At 33.6% G+C, this 19,972-nt stretch overlaps 1 protein-coding gene across 7 annotated transcripts in view; it reads left to right on the forward strand.

Annotated features, from left to right (window-relative positions):
• The first annotated feature begins 481 nt into the window (after positions 1 to 481).
• Positions 482 to 19,972, forward strand: part of LOC120781558 (protein abrupt-like) — a 259,465-nt gene continuing 239,974 nt past the window's right edge. For 2 of the 7 annotated variants that reach the window (XR_005706092.1, XM_040113796.1), the window contains exon 1: positions 1,109 to 1,265. The gene's annotated coding sequence lies outside the window, so the exon portion shown is untranslated. Of the gene's footprint in view, positions 575 to 605; positions 793 to 1,108; positions 1,266 to 19,972 lie in introns of those variants that run through there. The other 5 variants (XM_040113791.1, XM_040113795.1, XM_040113793.1 and 2 more) reach the window with 4 other exon arrangements.

Here is a 19,972-nt window from a genome sequence, read left to right on the forward strand (position 1 = left end):
AAGCGCTGCCGAAGGCCGCCAACGCAGAAAGTAGTACTACGCGAAAGTACTTCAGTTACATAAATCACATATTACATATGTATATATATGTGTAGAAAGTATTTTTGTTTTATAGTTAATATAGAAAAAAGAATCACGCGAAAAAACAAACAAAGAAAAATTGTTAAAAATCCTACATATTTGCTGTTTAAGATGTGGCAAGGCTCATTTTCCTCATAATTGTAAACAATCTAACCTTTTCAACGATGAGTGTGCTAAGTGATTTTTAAACTAATTAATTTAGGTAAAATATAACAAAATAAAAGTGAAATGTGAACTTATTTTAATATTTAGAGTGTATATTTAAATATAGTGAGTGAAAAACGTGAACAAATTTAGTGAAACATACCATGTGTTATTAGTGCAAATTTTTGAACTTTTAATCGTGAATATTTCAAAAAATAAAATTTATTTTATATTATTTTTGGATATTTCTTCTCTGGAGAAGCTCCCCTATCCGCACATACCCCATTTATACGGAAATTCGGTTTTTTTACCCCTCCGCCAAAGTAATCGTAATCGTGCCCAAATTACGGTAGGAATATACATACATATGCATGTACATATTTCTCAATGTCTAACTAAAATTTTATATTATTTTATACTTATTTATGAAATAACGGAGATATGATTTTGAGTTTTAGAATGTGCGTCTACTGCAGCACTGAAAAGTACTGTGGAAAATAGCGCTTCGATAAGCCTGTTTATATCAACTGGGTAGACGACATGTATTCGGACAAACTATGAGTTCAGGTAATTGACATAAAAAATAAGTATTTGGAGATGATGTGTATATTTACATAAATATGCGTAAGTTAATATCAGTGGTATCACTTCTTATATATTTTTGCGGCTGTTGCCACTGACAATGAATGCATGTCTATAATATAAGCTATTTTAATGTTAGCTTGTATGTATACGTATAACATTCTCGTTGACTAGAATTCACATCAACATGGTAAATATACCAGAACAATTGCTAAGAAAAGGAAAACATAACAAATATATGTATGCCATCACACTCGTACCCAAATCTTTTGGATAATGAAAAAGTGTTCTTATGTGTGTGTATGCCTTTGTCGACAGTATGTCGTATGATAGCGGGCCGGTAACACGTTTTTAAGCAAAAGAAAGTATTGCATGTAAAAATTTCTATAACCTGGTTGTACCACAACGGTTGAATGTCTCACATTATGCTAGCCTAAAACGTTACTTAAGATATATTTGTAAGTTTACTGCAATTTTATAAAAAATATATTTCAGTAAAGTGTTTCAATGTTAATGTTTTTACAAATGTGTGAATATAGTTATGAATGTAGATATTTGTGCATACAGTTAATAAGTAAACATTTAAGCTTACATTATTACGTTGAATGAATTTTAAATAAAAATACATACTTACGTACATAAATTAAAAGTCACAGTGTAATATTAAATGTATATTGTTCTACAGAAAAGCGTAAAGATTGTTCAATAATGTTTTATTACTTGTTTTTTAGTTTTGTGCTTAATCAATAAATATCGTTCTCTTACAAAAATAAAACAACTAAATACCACAAAAACAAATAATTTTGGAATAGCGAAATAAAAATTATATAAAGAAGAAATTAACAAGTAATGTTTATAGTAATAAAATGGAAATTGTATAAAAAAATAATAAAAAATATGCATTAGTAGATTAGTAGTTTATTGGTTAGTTGTGGATTATAATTTGATCAAAACTCTACTCGTAATTAGGAGTAAGTATTATTTGATTTTAAAAGTAATTTAAAATTAAACATCAGCGTAGAGAAGCGAAGAAACAGGTGCCATAAAATAATAAAAAGTCTAACAAAAAAGCAACATAGCAGATTGCTATCAACCATCTTGTATGTAGGCATGACAGTGCATTCATTAGATCTAATTTTCGCAGTATAAATGCAATGTGTGGTACAAAGAGTACCATACTCCGTTCTATAAGGAATTACGATTATTAGCATCATAAACAATTTACAATTTTCAATGTAACGATATCCTTAAAAATATATGGATAAGAACAATTACTTTCTGCAAAAAAAACTTAGAATTCATAAAATATTATCCACATAATGACGTGGCGAAAACTAATAATGAATGTGCAAAAACTATAATTTATTTTCCATAAGCTTTAAGAGAAATCATTATTTGTAATATATGGATATTGGGGAAATTTAAAACCGATTATTCTCATTTTTGGTACCAAGTCGTAAAAATGATAGATCATTTCAGTTAGTAGATATTGACTGATACTTGAAAAAGTTGAAATATTCATATTTATTACATCATTAAACTCCATATATTTGGAGTACGTCATTTGACTTTACTTAGTATTCTTTATATTATAGTATAATTAACACATTGCATATACTCAGCAAAATAAGATTGCGATTGATGCAATATATTTTTTTTGCCATGAAAAACAAGTTAACTTAATTTAAAATATTTTCTATATCACATATTGACCGATATTCACAATATAAAAGAGTAAGTGGGGTCGAAGTTCGGGCGTAATTGAACATTTTATACTCCCGCAACTTACATGGTTCAATGGCTTTGATTCAATATAACCGTTACATGGGGTGTAGGTGTGGTTATTGTCTTCACAAGAAGCGCTAAAATGGCTTCTCTGCAAGTCTGGTTGATTTAGCGACAACGGTTTGGAAGATGTACATATAAAAGCACTGAAGGGGCAGCCCCGCCCAATTTTAAACAATTTTTCGTCCACAATTGTTCCTCGCTACTGTGATCCCCTGTACCAAATGATAGCTTTATATCATCATTCAGTGCTTAGTAATGCACTTTATAAGTTCCCGACTATAGGCGTTTTGTGGGCGAGGCAGTAGTTCTATTACGACCACTCGCCATACGAACCTTCTTCAGGTACCAAGAATATTCACTTAGCTTATCGCTTGCACGGGCATACGGATTTCAACTCGTTTACGATGACCCCTTCTTTTTTGATAAACTATCTTTTTTACTGAATCTGCTTGATCAAAGCCTAATGAGTAATAAAATCTTAAAAGTATTTAAAAATAGACAAGGTGAAGGTCTATAACCGTGAGCCTGTTTGGTGCTGCGTTCTTCTTTAGAAAGCTGGTAGATCTTTCCCTTTAGAGGGCTTGATAAATGAATGTAGCTAGGCCTTAGCTATTTCAAAATATTATATCAAAATGAACCCCTTATAGCTGTTCATACACCATACCTTACATCCAAATCGGTTTAACTACTGTGAGCAAAAAATAGTAAGACTCTTTAATTTAAATTTCGCATGAAAACCCATTTGTCAAAATATTTTTTTTTCTAGGTTGGAATGTAAGGTAACATCTGTGCCAAATCTCACATCAAAATAATCATTAGTGTCTAGTATACGGTAGTGTTGCTGAAGTAAATAAAGTGCATTCGGCGATTTTTGCGGTGAGTGAAATTATTCAATAAAGAAGATATATTAAATTCTGTGTGCTCAATCAAATTTTTATTACTGAAACGTTTGGAATGTTGGAAAAGACTTTCGGTGATATTTGTTTGTCCCGAGCAAGTGTTTTTGATTAGTACAAGTGATTCAAAGAGGGTCGAGAACGTGTTGACGACGAACCACATCTAGGGCGGAAAGCAACATCAACCTATAATCAACACATCAATAAAATACTTACTGGCATCGTTGTAATATCGGATCATTTTTCATCGATTAGTTCTAAAATCACTCAATTTTTACGAAAGACAGCGTAGCTTTGGTGTCTGTGATGCAATGCTTTCCGACTACGAGGATGTCATGAAATTTATTATTACTTGTGACGAGTCCTGGATCTATGTTTACGATACTGAAACAGGCGATAAATCGACCGAATATCGTGGCCAGGGTGATCCGAAGCCGAAAAGACAACGTCAAAGCAGGTCAAAAATCAATCAATTCTCACGAACAATCTATGCAGTATGCGACGGTGCATTATCGTGGTGCAAAAACCAAGGCTTTTCGGTCCATAATTCTGGCTTTTTTTTTATCGAATAGCTTCGCACAAACGACGCATAACACTCAAAGAGTATTCCTTGTTGACAGATTGGCCGGTCGGAAGGAATTCGGAGTGCACCACACCACAAAAATCGAAGAAAACTGAGAACATAACCTTAATTTTTGACCTGCTTTGATGTGTTTTTTCGGCTACGGCTCATGTCTGCCACGATATTCGAAAGGCCTTGTTGTCGAAAAGCATTTTTTCACATACGTTAACGCGACGCTGTTTTTCGGAAAGTTTGAGTGATTTTAGCTTTCGTGCTTTAATTTTTCTTAGACCCAAATTATCTGTACAGATGGTTTTCACTGAGCGTTCTCGACCCTCTTTGAATAATTTGTATCAATCAAAAACACTTGTTCGCGACAAATAATTGTCACCGAAGACCTTTTCAAACATTCTCAACGTCTCGGTACAAGAAATTATTTTCCGTATACAAACATTACTGGCACTTCATTGTTGAATAATTTCATTCATATAATTTATGGACTTAAGGAACGCAAGCGTATACTAAATACGAATAACTGTTTTTATGTGAGACTTGGCATAGATCTCCCTGATAGTCATCCAACTTAGGAAAAATAATTATAATATAATATACATATATAATGTGATATTATAATAATATAATATTATACCTTGTTATTTTACCATATTAACCATATATTAAATAAAATACTATTCTAAAATTCTTAAATGTGTTAAGGGTGTAAAAACTTTATCGTATGTTTTTTTGGAGGTCGAATTTGATTCTATCCGATTTCCTAAACTTTTGGCTATTTGGGTAAACAATTTTAGTTATATATATATATAAACATGCTGTTAGAAATAAGATGAACTGATAATAAGTCATAATCATCTGGTATACTATGTTTCAATTATAGATATATGAATTTGTATCTTCCATTAGGCCTCTGCTGCGATATTATCACTTAGGCTTTCAAGGCGAAAATTGTTGCAATTCTCAAGTGGTGATAAATATGCAAATAAAGGAAATAACTTAGTAATCAATTTAAGAGAAACTTTTCAATAAACTCAAATGGAATATTAAAATTTTAGGATGTCACTCACAATCAACACATATGTATTTCAAATAAAAAATTGAACCCTTCGAAACCTTCAAACGCCTCATGCAATAATCTCCGCCTTCTGATTGAATTTCTGCTTGTGTAATTAATATTATGTCTATCGTCATTAATATGGTCGAATTTAAATGTGTCGGAAACAAAATATAGTAATGACACCAATGACTTAAAGAGTAGATCAAAAATATGCCCAAAATAATTGTTATCCATAATAAATCCTCACGTATAATTTTAATAATCCCGCAACATGTTGCTAAAGAGTTTAGCAGTTTTGTTCACCTAACAGTTCTTTGAATTCGGTAAATTTTTAATTTAGACTTCGCTTGCTTTTCGAATTGGTAAATTTTTTTCTGTAAGTTGGTAGTACTGTTAGTGACATCTATGCTAAATTTCACGCCAAAATATTCAAAGTGAATTCTTCGATTTTTACTATGTCTGAATTTATTGAACAAAGAAGTGTGATAATGCACCATCTCATACTGCATAGGTTATTCGTAATCCTTTCGCTACATTTTCAACTAATATCATGCCGCAACCTCCGCATTCGCCTGATTTACCTTCGTGTAGCTTCTAGCAATTCAGCAAATTCACATGACTAGTTCGAGGACTCGTTTTGACTCAATTGAGGATATAAAAGCTGAATCGAAGAAGGCTCTGATGGCCATCACGACGAGGATTTTTCCAAGTGCTATGAGGACTGAAAAATTCGTTGGCATAAGTGTATTGCAGCCGAAAGGGATTACTTTGAAGGAGTAAAATGGACGAAATTCACCTTTCAATTTGATCACTGTAGTACGAAGTTATATATAAACAAGAAAAAACGATAACTTCGGCTGCGCCGAAGCTAATACACCCTTAACAAGTGCATATCTTTTAGTAACTTAGTGTTCAATTTATTTGGAAGCTATATGCTATAGTAATCCGATCTGAAAAATTTTCTCGGAGATTATATTACTTAAGCAGTAATTCAAGTCAAATTTCGTGAAGATACCACTTCAAATGCGAAAGTTTTCCATACAAGAACTTGATTCCGATCATTCAGTTTGTATGGCAGCTATATTCTATAGTTAACCGATCTGAAAAATTTCTTCGTACAAAATATTATATTATCTTAGAAAATAACCTGTGCCAACTTTCGTGAAGATACATTGTCAAATGGGAAAGTTTTCTATACAAGAACTTGATTGCGTTCGTTCAGTTTATATGGCTGCTATATGTTATAATGGTCCGACAAATGAGCAGCTTCTTGAAGAGAACGTTAGCAAAATTTCAAAACGATATCTTAAAAACTGAGGGACTAGTTCGTATATATACAGACAGACGGACGGACATGGCTAAATGAACTCAGCTCAACATACTGATATATATATATATAAGTATATACTTTATAGGGTCTCCGACGCATCCTTCTGGGTGTTACAAACTTCGTGGCAAACTAAATATAACCTGTCTCGTTAAATACATATCGCTAAGATAGTATGTATGTATGTATATTTATTTCTTGGCACCCAAGTAAGGTGGGTATTTTAACTTCAGAACATTGGCACGCCTACATTATGGAAGTAAAACCTATCAAGTAACAATTGCGCGGATATTCAATTCCTAATCACTTAGCTGTACATAACTCACAGACGTTTTAAAGTAAATCAACCAAACTAGCTAAGAAGTACTGTACTTCTAAAACTTTCTCTTACACTGCGAAAATGGATACAGTTGAAATTATGGTGCATAACATTATATGTATATCTTTATTTCCACAACATTATGTTGATATCGGAATTTAAGATAATCTTTTTGGGCGAGATGCATATATGTTTTTACTAGCTCTGGCCCGCGGTGTTACCCGCGGTTTATTAGGGAAAATAAGTTGTGTATTAACAGTGAAAATAATAAGTATTCTTACACACTATACTACTTTCAGAGATTGCCCTTTCATTTGTTGTGCCACTTTTAAAGGAAATTGTAAGAGTTTAAACTGGAAAGGTAAATTTGGGGGTATTATAGCGATTCTGAGTATCAATACCAACTCTCATATATATAAGTAGTTGCATCTCAGTTGTCATTACCGTGTCTATTGAGACCTGGAACTTAGTTTAATAATGTCTTGTTTTTCTACAAATTAGTTCTTAGGCGCCATGATGGCTCTTTCTCATAACCACCCTTCGTTAAAAAATTCATGTAAACTCGGAGATTCAGCATTCTGCCTTCGCCCCTCGAGAAACGTTTGTGCGAAAAGTCTAGGCTTCTGATCATTAACCGCTCTACTTTAGCCCATAACGGCGAAGCCTTGTTGTAGGCTTTTAGCTCATTTGCCGCAGTATCTCCCTCGATAATCAGCACTGTCTGTCAGCAAAACACCCACCAAGATTATATTGCCACGAATATCTTGCAAGTTGCAAGTTTCAGAGTTTCGCTAAAAAGTATTGCAAAGCAGTTGTCCAAGGACAAGCTGTCCGCGATGCTTCGTCTCCTTTCCTTGGACGTACTACGCCTATACAATGGATAACCATTTTTATTAATTTGCGTATCTTTTAAGAGCGCGCGTGGATATTTTTTGTGCACTTTCCGTCCTTCATGCAAGAGGCTGTACAGTCCGTGGTTCATGCTTTTAGCAACGGTGTCACTTTTTATTTTCGTTGGGTCGGGCAACTCTGAAACAACTTCGTCAATTTGGTTGGGACGCAATTTCTCTTTTAGCCACACTAATAAGCAGTCACCGTGTTTGCCAATGAATAGAGTGCATGAAACACTGTAGCGCATCGAAGATCTGATCTTTAATGAGGAGAGCAACCAGTTTTTGTACATTTATACGAAAGACTCGAGCGACGATGTCGTGTCGGTCCGTTGGTTTTTGACCGGCTATCAGTTCCTTATTTATTTTGTGCCTAGTTGGCATAGGTCCGGTAATTAATTAAATAAGTGACCCAAGCCATTCGGGTGGACATAGCCGACATTTGCAATAGCCTCTTGGATGTGTAAGTAGTTTTTGACACGCAGCTTGCTATGCTTTTGCTATACTTTTTCATTTGCGTTAGTTTGAGAGAGTTTAAAATGATATCTCTATTGTCGCTTCTAGTAAATCAATTGGTACTGTAGGGAATCATAATGTCTGCAATCCTGGCGAGAGAGGCATTGTATTTCAGCAATACGATATCTCTCGGTGTTGTTGAGTCAGCAATCGCAACCAGGGTAGCGTCCCGCTAGGTACGCGCAGTCTGACTGTATGATCACCTTCCAATTATCATCTGGCATATTACCTAGGGCGGATTTGCTGTATTTTAAAAACTTTTGCTCGCTGCAGGCCTTGAATGATTTGATTCCGTCTGTAAGTCTCCGCGTCATCGTCTCCTATAAATACATAAAAATTGGGTTTGTTCATTAAATGAGTGATCCTATTTTGTGATGCACTTTGCCTTTCACTGTGAACTTAGGGGAAATCCAGGCATAGCGAGAAGATTGCCGGTCCCGAATTAGTGAAAGCATGCGTTGCACCTTACACGCAGTGGCATGGCTAGGTAACCAAGGGCCCTGAGACAAATTAAAAGCTCAACCCAAAAAATGAAAAGATACAAATACTTTAAAATTGCGAAGCTACTTAAGTTCTTTTTTGTGCACTGCGGGGCAGCTAATAAAAATATTGAGCAGTAACAACATAAATTTCAATTAATACTTGGTGTAGGTTTGGCTAATAAAACGAACGGGTAAAGGTCGGGCCTATCAGCTGACTAAATAAAAATTATATTTAAAATTTTTGATCAAGTCGAAATTTAGCATTTTTGTTTTAATACTATCTGCTTCACTACGCTCATTTTTATTAAGACTCTTAGATAATATCAAACTAACGAAGTTTTATTGCAGATATCGTATCGACCTTACTGGACCATCTAGTCAGATTTTAAAATCATAAGAAAACATAATTTGAAAAAAGTCCTGGTATTAAACAGTTAATTATTATAAACTTAGAAATAATTATTTTTACCTTTGGGCGTATCACAAAACTTGCCGCAAAATATGACCATATCGGGCGACAAGCTCTAAAAGGACAGAAAATTTTCCGAGGTATCCTTCCTGACTTAGGTCTTTTTGATGTCCTCTCAAAGCCAAATAACTCTTTGCTAGGGTAAGTTTGATATCGAATCATCATCCACTTTCACATGGTCGGCTGCGGAGGTATCATCAACTGCGATAATTGCCGAATCTTCTTCAATAGGCTTCTCACTATCACTATCAATAGAAATATTTTGGCTAGATGTACTTGCAGACGACTGATTGAAAAACTTTTCAATTTTCCTCAATTTTTGTTTGACATATTCTCTTTCTTGGCGTTGTTTGCGTTTAAATGCACTACTAGGGTTTTTCTTTTTATCCATAATTTTAGTTTTCTAGTTTATTTAAACAATGCAATATTAGATTGTGCTCGAGTATGTAGGTACTCACTGTTCACTGGCGACGTTAAAAGTAAAATGAAAGGAAAGAGAAACACAATGATACGCCACAAGTGTCGTTGGAGAATCCCCGGAAAAAAATTATCACCGTTAGTGTTAAATAAAAACGTACGTTTCACTGTCCGTCAAATTGACAACACTGCCAATCTACAGAAAGAATTTAGAGGAATTCCCTAGGCATAACTTTTGACTGATTTTTCATGATTAAATTTGGGGTTGCAACCTGTCATATTTATTATGAAAATGGGAGTAATTTCCAATAGTTCAGTTCGATGAGATTTCTGTTAAGGATTCGAGGGCACTGCCCCGTCTAGCCCCTAGGTAGCTACGCCACTGCTTACAGGATTTAGGAACTGCCGATATCCAACAGGTTCACCTGTAAATAATCTTTTTAATGGTTCCATAATGGCTACTTTGCCTCCAGATCAACACATTTCCGCTCATTCTATTTTAATACCGCAGAATGGAGACACACATTTTCCAAATATCCCCAAGAATTTGTGTTAAATACTTGCCGGAGATTTGTAAGTCGCTGAGTGGCTACGGTTCGTCGAGTGTTTGTCGCATCTACTGTCTCAGAAGCACGCTTATTAGGCATTAGCTGAGCATGCTCTCGGCGTCGAGAAATTTGTTTCATCAGGTGTTTGATAGGCCGATAACTGACCATACTTCGCGCATTTTCTTGCCTCTGCAGGTGTCTCTGTTGTACGCTAAGAAGTTAAGCAGATAGCATTTTCCTATCGGCGATCACCAGCTTGTGCAAAAGCTTCTTTAGCTCTGACTTCTGCATGACATGCATAATAAATTTTAGTCTATGAAATAGCTATTGAACTTGTTGGTTATATATTACAACTACTAATAATTCTATATAATTCTAGTTGAATGATAGAAGGAATGAGATTCCTCTGCTTCTACCGGTGGTTGCTGCGTCGAATACTTTCAGAGCTGGAGTATTTTTGTTCATAAGGACGATAAGACCTAGCCAGCGTAGCCGTTGCTTTTTAATTCTTTGAACTATGTCAATGTCGCCGTGTATCTCATCGTTCCATCGAATGCCATATTCGCCGTTGCCAACGAGCAAAGGACCATAAATCTTTCGGAGAACCTTTCCCTCGAAAACTCGTAATGTCGACTAATCAGATATTGTCATCGTCCATGCCTTTCAAATTCAGGCATCGCGGCATAAAGACAGCTCCTTTTCGTGCTGTCAATAGCAGCTTTGTAATCGGCGAAGAGGTGGTGCGTGTTGACTCTAAGCCTAAAGCCATACTGATAACATCCAATCAGTTTGTTGACAGTGGGCTTTAATTTTTCACACAATATGCTCGATAGAACCTTATATGTGATGTTGAGAAGGCTTATCCCACGGTAATTGGCGCAGATTGTGGGGTCTCCCTGTATGTGGATTGTGCAGGGCACACTTAAATACCAATCGTTGGACACATGCGCAAGATTGTTGTTATCTACCATCTGTATTTTGCTAACAATACGCAGACATATTTGGTTACATATTTTTTTATAATTAATTCATGGTTTAGCATTTAACAAATTTTTGCTCGCTTCATATTCATAGTACCGTTATTTCTAAATAATGGCGCATTCGCCATCTACCAACCAATAGTCATATAAGATGCAAGCAAATAAAATCGAAACTTGGTCTAATGGTGATTTAACAACCTGTACATCAAATAATAAGGATAAACAACGTCCTTAAAATGGAAATTGCATTTTATGAAAAATATAAATTTTGGGACAAAGAAGTTCAGTGATGAAAAGAATTAATTGAATTAATTTTTATTAACCAAATGAAGAGATGACCATGGGCCATAAATGTGTTATTGGTGGTAGATCACTAATGGTGTGGCAGCAATTTTATCAAACGGCAGAAGTTATAGGAGTTCTTTAACTCTCGCCTCTAACTCACCTTAAGTCCATACTTAAATCAGATTGAGGATCTGTGGGGAATTCTTTCAGGACAAATTTTTGCATCTTTCAAGTAATATGACAGCAACAATTTTGGCCAAATGGAATAAAATACATATGTGCGTGCTAAAAAAACTGGTGGAGTCAGTGACTCATGGTGACCAATTAGTAAAATACATAAGGGTATCACAATCCCTTATTAAAACACTTTAAACTATTCGGGTTATAAAAAAAGATATATACTTGTATTTTTGCAAATATAAATATTTTAATTAGGAAAAATATTAGAATATAATTTTGTTGCTAAGTTTTAGTTCTTTTAATTATTACAGCCAAGAAAAAAATTATTAATTAATTGATAACAATTAAGAACTAATACATACTGCTTGATTATGACCAGATTATTTCTTAACATAATTCTATTAAAATAAAATATACTACCTATTTTTACTTTAGACTACTTACTATTTACAGATTTTTTAAAATCAAATCTTTTAAGGTGTTTCTTTTTACCTGAGGAACTCCCCAAAAACAAACAAGCAAAGAGTGTACTGTATGTTTAAATGTCGATAAATAGAAGATAAAAAATTTTATAATAGTGGTGTGATTATTGAAATTCAGAGAGATACTTTACCTGGTAATAATGTGTGTGATACAATACATAAAAATATGTATTACTAATTTAAACATTGGTTTATTTAATAAATCTACATTCTCTTCATATGCATGAATTTGATACAATACAAAACAGATACACATTGAACGATGTATTACTAATTTAAACCTTACTTCCTATTAATTGAAAATCAAATAAATTGCTCTCTACGTTCTTTTCTTATGCGAAAATAGTTGGTAATAAAGCAGTGATGGACCTAAATTCTTTTGGATTAAATTTAAGACAAGCAAAATTCTTTACTGGTAGAGTTAAACATTTCAAACTCTCATTCTGTTATAATAAATAGTAAAAAGTTTGAATGTAAGAGTTTGAGTTAATAACGAAACAACACTACGAGTTGAATCTACATACATTTAGGCTGTTCACGATAAGGTGGTTATCGGGTTATGTGATTAAGTAAACAACAACAAAATGCGGTATGACAAAATAACCAACTTTGACCAACCTAGGCCCTTGTTTACAGATTATGTGGTTGTTTGCTTATTTCCAGTGTTAGAAAGTCGGTGGAATTTTACTAAATGGCAGCACAAAAAATAAATAAAACTAAGCGAATGGCATTTCATTTAGATTTTCTTATTGGAAAATCTGCTACTAACAGCTGTTTTTTGTTTACAATCAGCAAATTAAAAGCACAATGAAAAGCATCAAAAATCATCAATAATTATCAAAAATTATTATTTATGCAAAGAATTTTTTGAACCCTTAAAATTCGGTTTATTTAATAAGCACACACCTTCCAATAAAGTCCATTTCCTGAATAGCAGAAGTTATTTTAAATTCCATTATTTTGCTTTTTAAACTTTGTTTAGGCATTTTATAAGTAGGAATTTCATTGAACTACAATTGTAAACAATGAACAGCTGTTTGTGTAAAAATAAGCAAATAACCATACATAGGATGTTCACGGAGCATACAGGTTATTTTTAATCTAATAATCACATAACCCGATAACCACCTTACCGTGAACAGCCTAATTGTACTATACGTGAGCCTATGTCATGTATTAATGTGGTACTAAAAAGCTATCATGTTTTAACTCATACATATAGTACATGACTGTTATAGAACAAAGTTTTTCGGACATTTGGGATTATTTCACATGACATTCATTATTTTAGCAAGGGCTAAGATCTGCTGTGACCGAATATTTGATACTCACGCAACTTGGAGATCAATATCCATTATAAGTATAAAGCCAACCGATTTACCACCAATTTAAATTAGGTATATGGGAAAAAGATATTAATATTATGTATGGGCTAAGAGAAGTAGCGATTCAATCCATTTGTGACAAAGACAAACTATTATGTGGAAACGATTCTCTTCGAATTTCAATTATATACCTTACACACTGACAGATTTCGGTACAGTGTTAGTTATATGCACTGGGATCAACACCTGGTTTTCAAGCTGTAGCATAGGAATGTCAGCAAACTTTGTTCTATAATAGTCATGGACTATATGTATGAGTTCAATTAGTAATACATCTTTTTATGTATAACTTTTTTGTATTGTATCAAAATGATGCATAAGAAAAGAAAGTAGAGAACAATTTTTTTTATTTTAAATTAATAGCAACTAATGTTTAAATTAGTAATACATCTTTTTTTAAGTATAACTTTTTTGTAATGTATCACAAATGCATATACTAGCAAAATTAATTACTTAAAAATTTAACTAACTTTTCAATCATGTTTTAAATTTCCAGAAAATATATAAAGAACCTATGGCAAATCTTAATTCATAAATGAGCAAAAATAAATAAATGAACTAAAACTATTGCTTAAATTGTGAAAAATGATGCTTTCTTTATTGCATTAAAATACTTTCTAATAGATACATATTTAATAGATATTTAGATAAGCATTTCTCTGAATTTCAACAATCACACAACTATTATAAAAGTGAATATGTGTGTATGTTTGTTACTTTTTCACCACTAAACGGCTGGAGCGTGGAGTTTCGTATAGACGTAGGTATTATCCTGGATTACCAAACAGGTTACGTTTTACTCCGCGAAAACATCTTATTCTCATATTTAGATTTTAACATACCATAAACCTACGCGCGTTCAGTCGCCTGTCGTAAAATCGGGACGCTCGAAGTCATGAGGGGGTGCACATAAGAACAACGAACCCGAACACCCAGACACGTATTCTATGAAGCTCTCTCTCGAGTGTAAAATTGTATGTATTTGACGCATTTGTTTATTGGTTTGTCGAATTTTTGAGTGGGGTTGTCATGTGATTTCATCTTTTTTACACTGTGAAAATTTTGGTTATACTACTAGCTTCAATGGTTTGGGAGGTACATTTATACATCAAATATCTTTGAGCCACGCCTATTTTCAAAGAGTCAAATAACAGTTTTATATAATATTTTATTTGTTCGTGGCAATTTATTTTTTTGTTTATTGAAATAAAACATATCTTAATATTTATCTAAGGTTACAGCTTGCACGGACATACGGACATTTACCCGGATTCCAACTCTTTTCGTGATCCTGATCACTTATATATCTATATATAACCCTATTTTTATATCAATTAGTTTTAGACGATAAATGTTGCAAGATTATAAAAAATAGACAGTTTTCTAGCGCATAAAGCGGTTTGGCGTCAAGTAAGGATGTATGTTACTCAAGCCTTTCGCCTTTCTGGCTATTTTAAACGACATACAAAATAAAATGTCGTCGGAATTCGATAACAATGTTAAAATTTATATTCAATTGAATTTTATTTTTCAAAATCTACCATAGAGATAAAATATTATTTTTCTAATCACGAATTGATTTTTTACCATATTCAATTTGTAAGATATTCTACCCACTCGAAGTGTTACCTATTCAAACGACTATAATTTTTTAGTTTGATAATATTTTTATTGATTTCAATGACAAAAATGTATGAAAATAATCAAAAATTTAGAATCCATTCACTTTAGCTCGATATGGCCACCTTTTGCCTTGACTATGGCCCTCAAACGGTCAAAAAAACGAGTTGCATGCTGCACGAATGTGAGCTTGTGGTATTTTGGCCCATTCACGTACAATCGCTTTCTTGAGCGCATCCATACTGGTGTATTTTTTTAGTCCGCACCTTGCTCTCTAAAATGGACCAGATGGAAAAGTCCATCGGATTTGCGTCTGGTGAATTCGAAAGCCATTGTGTCGACGAAATGAAGCGTGGAACATGATTTTTTAACCACTCTTGGTTAATTCTCGCTTTATGTGACGGCGCCGAGTCTTGTTGGAACGTCCATTCTTTCCGGCCGAAGTGTTTACGTGCCCACGGCTCTAAAGCACCTTCCAAAATATTTTCACGATAATAAGTCGCATTTACTTTGACACCAGGCTCGATGAAAACGACTGGAGAGCGCCCATCAGCGGTCACGGCAGCCCATACCATCACTTGCGATGGGAAATTACTTCGGGTGGCCATTCGTAGGCTTAAATTCTCGTACGTGCGTTCGGTCAAGTAAACACGGTCTTTTTGAGAGTTTATGAATTGCTCAATAGGGAAATTCTTCTCATCAGAAAACACAATGTTCGGAAATTCGCCACGTTCGTGCAAGTGTAACAACTCCTTCGCTCTTTCGAGTCTAACTTTTTTTTGCTGCGGTGTAAGATTGTGTCCTTTTTGGAACTTGTAAGGCTTGACCTTTAGCTCATTTTTCAACAGTCGTTGCATTGAACTTTGCGAAATCTTCAGCTCTTTAGCCATTTGATTGCCACTTCGACGTGGATTTCGTTCAAGTCGAGCCTTCACTTTTCGAATCATCTCAGGTGATGTTGCTGTTTTCTTATGACCACCTCCATGGCGTTTTGCGATGCTGCCAGTACCATTGTAACGATTTATAGTGCGATACACAAACATTTTGTTCACTTCGAGATGTTTTAGCTGACGAACAATTGCTGCTTGTGATTTTCCAGCCAAATATAAAGCAATCACACTATTACGTTTAAATTCCATCACGTATAACTTTTTTTTCACACGACACAGACTAAAATGTTTTTGTACGCTTGTAAACAATGGAATGATTTGTTATTGGTGTAAATTTAAGCGCGCTGTCATTAATAGTGTGGTAGTTATAGCAGTTTGAATTTGGTAACACTTCGAGTGGGTAACCCTGTATATATAATATCTTAAAATACATCCTTGAACATAATTTTATACCAGTATTGAATGAAATCGTTCTACAGTATTCACGAAATTTCCACATATGTATATCATTCATACATTTTCTACATAGTCCGAGTACTCTAATACTAACTATACTGAATTCTTTTATTTATGTTATGCAGCGACTGCTGATAATTTTTATATGTAGCTCGATAGTAAAGATGATAGTGCTGCAATTAATATTTACAAATACAGTGATATCAGAGGACAAATGTGAGCCGATTTTAAATATTTTTGGTACCAATCCATACCATTTTAAATAAGAGATATACTTGATTAAATCAGAACATTCTACTTATGACCAATTTATAATCTTTAAGGATAATCAGAATAAATAACATTGAAAAGGTATGTCGAGTCTAAGTGAACACACTGACTGATTTTATCCAGTTTTAATATACTCAGCCTAATCGTAAACTTCGCGTGAATAAACCATTCTCATGTATTTATACCCTGTACAGGGTATATTTAGTTTGCCACGAAGTTTGTAACACCCAGAAGGAAGCGTCGGAGACTCTATAAAGTATATATAAATGATCAGTATGTTGAGCTGAGTTCATTTAGCCATGTCCTTCTGTCTGTCTGTCCGTCCGTCTGTCTGTATATATACGAACTAGTCCCTCAGTATTTAAGATATCGTTTTGAATATTCAAACGCCACGTATCCAAACGCCATTTTCTCTTCAATAAGCTGCTAATTTCTCGGAACTGCCGATATCGTACCACTATTACATATAGCTGCCATACAAACAGAACGATCGGAATCAAGTTCTTGTATGGAAAACTTTCACATTTGACAATGTATCCTCACAAAAGTTGGCAGAGGTTATTTTCTAAGATAATAATGTAATATACGAAGAACTGAACGATCGGAATAAAGTTCTTGTATGGAAAACTTTTGCATTTGACAATATATGTTCACGAAATTTTGTATAGATTATTTTCTAAGGAAACAATGTAATCTCCGGAGAAATTGTTCAGATCGGTTAACTATAGAATATAGCTGCCATACAAACTGAATGATCGGAATCAAATGCTTGCATGGGAAACTTCCTCATTTGGCAACATATCTTCACGAAATTTGGTATGAGGTACTGTTCCTAGAAATAATGTAATATCGGAAGAAATTGTTCAGATCGGCTTACCATAGCATATAGCTGCCATACGAACCGAACGATCGGAATCAAGGGCTTGTATGGTATCTTCAAGAAATTTTACATGGATTACTGTTTAAGGTAACAATATAATCTCCGAAAAAATTGTTCAGATCGGATTACTATAGCATATAGCTTCCATATAAACTGAACACATAGTTACTGAAGGACATGCAATTGTGAAGGGTATATTAGCTTCGGTGCAGCCGAAATTAACTTTTTTTCTTGTTTTTTTTCACACTTATGAAAAACTCGTATCATTAATGTGATGTGAAATGTTCGATTTTCGATTATGCTATTGTGAACTTCGGCAATCTGTCACATATGGTTTTGCTTTGATTTAGTGGCATTGAAAAAAATTATGCTATTGTTTTAGTTTAATAGCGTAGTTTTATTTTTAGTTATATATCGTACATATTTTTTTTGTTCGAATCGGTATAAGCTGCAAAAATTGTGCAGATAACAATATCCGGATTTATTGGTATATTTGAAATGAACGGCCCCATATTCGATGGCAACTTCAAAAACGATGGTAATCTTTTTTCATTCTGAAGTCAATTTCGATAGAGGCCTTTACTATTCAGAGAATCATGTAACATCATTTCAAATATATGACCTCTTTTCTATGTTTTCTTTTTTGTTTTGGTTGTTCCCAAATAAAAAATTTCATGAATTCGGGTGATTTCTAATGCCATCGACTCCCCCAATTTACCGGTTTGTACCTTTTAAAATACCTTATAGGTTTTCGATTATGGTGCCATGGTACATGAAGATACTTCTACTCTTATCTTATCGCTTCCACGGATGGACAAACAGTCAACCGGTATTGAACTCATCTCAAACATTTTTGGAAATATTGATATTGCCCTACTTCTATTCCACTACGTTTTTTATTCCAGTATTTGGGTTATAATCTGCTTATTTAATTCTTTCAGTTCATTTACAAAAGTAAAAAAAAATGTCAGTATACAGCCGTTTTGTTATTGTGAGAATAAATATAATTGATCAAAAATTTAAATATTGCACTATATAATAAATGTGTACAAACGAACGGATAAAGCGTTGGTGTATAAAAAGTAAGCAATGGAAGGATAAAACAAATTTTAAATCGAAAAAAATACGAAATTTAAATAGTTAAAATGTTCAACTTTAAACGGAAATATCTCGAAAACTATAAGTTTCCTGCGGCTATATCTACCGGTCGAAAACATGAAATTGTTTTGAATTACAAATCATATTACTTTTTACTTCTTTTATATATGTATATACTACGAGTTACTACTTGCTAATTATTACTTTTTTATGCCCTAATGTTGTCGATGCAATGGTGAATATTTTGAATAGTTGGCAACTAACCCAGGTTTAAAATTAGAAGTTTTTCTTTATTTTACTTTATATAAATCTTTCCAACTTTACATATTTTATTTTTTATTTTCTTTAAAGCATTATTAATTTTTTTAATAATAGTTTGTGAGAAAATGAGAAAGCATGATATAGTTTAATTGTGAGGAGGAAGAATCAAATGCCTGCATGGGAAGCGTCCTCATTTGACGATATATAAATATTTTTTTTTTTTTCAATATTATTTTATTTATTGGATCTGTTTTTTTAAGCCTAACACTAAGTTATAAAATCTTAAATCTATTTAAAAACTAACGTTGATCTTTAATACGCAGGCATATCTTCTTCTTTTAAGGCGTGTTTGATCGCAAGAATGGACCAAAGTATTAGCCAAAGGGTTTGGGGGATCTCGGAGTTTAGATACATATTTAATTCTGCTATCTTCTACTTCTTTCTTCACCATAGGAATACCAATGTCTTAATGTATATTTTCGTTACGCATGTACCATGGTGAACACGTAATTGTTCTACGCATTTTCTACTGGATCCTTTGTATTATATCAATTTAGTTGCACAGGTCGTACCCCACAGTTGAATGCCATATATCCAAATGTTTTTATGACCACATTATATAAAAGCACTTTGTTGTCTAGGCTAAGCTTAGAGTTTTTATTTAATGGTCAATTTAAATTTGCAGCTCTAATCTTCATACATGTTATTTTACTACAGATGTGTTTTCTGCACGTGAGCATTCTATCTTGGTGAATACCAAGATATGTTACTTCGTTTACTTGGAGTACTAAAATATTGTTTATTTGTCTAAGCGAAAATGTAACATGCTTACATTCTTCGACAGAACTTAAATGCTCCGCTATTATTCTTGATGCTAAAATGTGGCAGTTGGTAATACAATGTTAGCTACTGGAAGATCTGCTGTATATATGATGTATGGAGTTGAACCTAAAACGCTGCCCGGTGGTACACCAGCCCTTACCTGTCTTTCATCCGATATGAAATCTCCTACTTTCACCATAAATTGTCTATTATTTAAATAAGATTCCAATGTTTTATACAATTCTAAAGGTAGAATTTTTTAATCTTATA

This window comes from Bactrocera tryoni, unplaced genomic scaffold, assembly GCF_016617805.1.
Source record: "Bactrocera tryoni isolate S06 unplaced genomic scaffold, CSIRO_BtryS06_freeze2 scaffold_7, whole genome shotgun sequence".
In the NCBI taxonomy this organism is placed as follows: domain Eukaryota; kingdom Metazoa; phylum Arthropoda; class Insecta; order Diptera; family Tephritidae; genus Bactrocera; species Bactrocera tryoni.